This window comes from Gossypium arboreum, chromosome 2, assembly GCF_025698485.1.
Source record: "Gossypium arboreum isolate Shixiya-1 chromosome 2, ASM2569848v2, whole genome shotgun sequence".
NCBI lineage: Eukaryota > Viridiplantae > Streptophyta > Magnoliopsida > Malvales > Malvaceae > Gossypium > Gossypium arboreum.
Window position 1 is genome coordinate 94,827,729 of NC_069071.1, and position 2,099 is coordinate 94,829,827.

Here is a 2,099-nt window from a genome sequence, read left to right on the forward strand (position 1 = left end):
TCATAAAACTCCCTAGATCTTATAGTTTGTTGGGTAGTTTATTCTGTAGAATAACGGAGCAAACTACATTTAGCTCCACATGCGACGCCTCGTCCAACTTCTGCTTATTTGCTAAAAGCTCCTTTAAAAATTTCATTGCATTTGACATCTGTGATAGAGCTTCAATAAACGGTAAGTTAATGTATAATTTTTTTAAGAGTTTAAAGAATTTACCAAATTGTTCATCTGAGCGATCTTTCCTTGTCGCGTTGGGGTATGACACACAAGGCTTATATTCGACATTCACTGATTTGTTTTTATTATGACCTACATCATTTTGATCTCTGCTCACCATAGTTGCTTGCTACGATTCTGGCTCAGGCTCAACGAATCCTTCTTCATCTTGAACATTAATCGCATTGAGTTGTTCCCTTGGGTTGGGTTCAGCATTACTTGGTAAGCTACCTTCTGGTCATTCAGAGATTAGTTTGGAAAGCTGGCCGATCTGAGTTTCAAGCCCTTGGATCGGTGCTTGTTGATTTTTAAGTACTGCCTGGGTGTTCTGGAAACGGGTTTCTGATACCGAGATAAATTTAGATAGCATCTCTTCAAGGTTTGGTTTCTTTTCCTATTGATAGGGTGGTTGTTGAAAACCCGGAGGATCTTGTGGTCTTTGATTTCCTTGACCGCCCCATGACAAATTGGGATGGTTTCTCCAACCTGCATTATAAGTGTTACTATATGGATTGTTTTGAGGTCGACAATTATTACCCATGTAATTTAACTGCTCGTTATCCATGTTATGGCCATAAGGTTGGTATTCCGAATTGATTGATCCACCTCCACTTACTTCGCACTGCATTACTGGGTGAACCTGTGAAGAACTAAGAAAATCATTAATTTTTTTATTCAAGAGTTCTACCTGATTAAAAAGCATGGTGACCGAATCGACGTTATAAACACCGACTGTTTTTGTTGGTTTTGTCCTCATGACTTGCCACTGATAGTTATTTAGTGACATCTCCTCTATACACTCATAAGCATTTTCAGGTGCTTTATTATTGATGGTTCCGCCAGCAGCTGCGTCAACCATTTATCGAGTCGAAGGATTTAGGCCATTATGGAATGTTTGAACCTGAAGCCAAAGCGGTAACCCATGGTGAGGGCACCTTCTTAGTAAGTCCTTGAATCTCTCCCATGCATCGTAAAGAGTTTCTAAGTCCATCTGCACAAATGAAGAGATATAATTACATAATTTAGCCATTTTAGACTGCAGAAATATTTTAGTAAAAATTTTTCGATCATTTGTTCCCATGTAGTAATTGACCCTCGTGGTAACGAGTTCAACCACTGTTTAGCTTTGTTCCTCAATGAAAAAGGGAATAACCGAAAACGAATGGCATCATCAAAAACACCATTAATTTTAAATGTATTGCATAGTTCCAAAAAGTTTGCTAAGTGAGCGTTGGGATCCTCATCCTGCAAACCATCAAACTGAACAAATTGTTGTATCATTTGAATAGTGTTAGGTTTTAGTTCAAAATTATTTGTAGCAATAGTAGGCCTAACTATACTTGACTCAGTTCCTGTTAAAGTAGGTTTAGCATAATCATACATAGTACGAGGAGTAGGATTCTGATTTGTTAGTTCAACGTGTATCGCAGGAGGTAGCTGATTGTCTTGGTTTTCAGCCATCTCTTCGGTTGGGGTTTGAGTATCATCCTTTTGCTCGTTCTCTGTGTATCTTAAGTTTCGCCTTATATCTCTTTTGTTTCTGCGAAATGTGTGATCGATTTCTTCGTCAAAATGTAGTGGTCTCGACAGGTTTCTTCTAGTCATAAACTATAAAAACCTGCCAAGAGAAAGAAAAAGTAAATTAATAAATAATAATAAAATTAAAATTAAAATTAAAGTGCAAGAAAACTAAATGGCTAAAGTAATAAAAATTGAGCGTTCCTAATATCTTAGTTCCCCGGCAACAGCGCCAAAAACTTGATCGCGATTTTCGTGTGACAGGTTTTAAATACTTATAATTAATCGTTCTTGAAACTAACAATTATCACGATGTAGGCAAATGTACCTATCGAATAGTAGTATAGTTTTAGCAAGACCAGATTGTC

At 37.3% G+C, this 2,099-nt stretch overlaps 1 non-coding gene across 1 annotated transcript; it reads left to right on the forward strand.

Moving 5' to 3' along the window:
- The first annotated feature begins 1,130 nt into the window (after positions 1–1,130).
- Positions 1,131–1,237, forward strand: LOC128289824 (small nucleolar RNA R71). Its single transcript, XR_008279468.1, has one exon. It is a non-coding gene; the product is annotated as a small nucleolar RNA R71 (small nucleolar RNA).
- Positions 1,238–2,099: the final 862 nt, after the last annotated feature.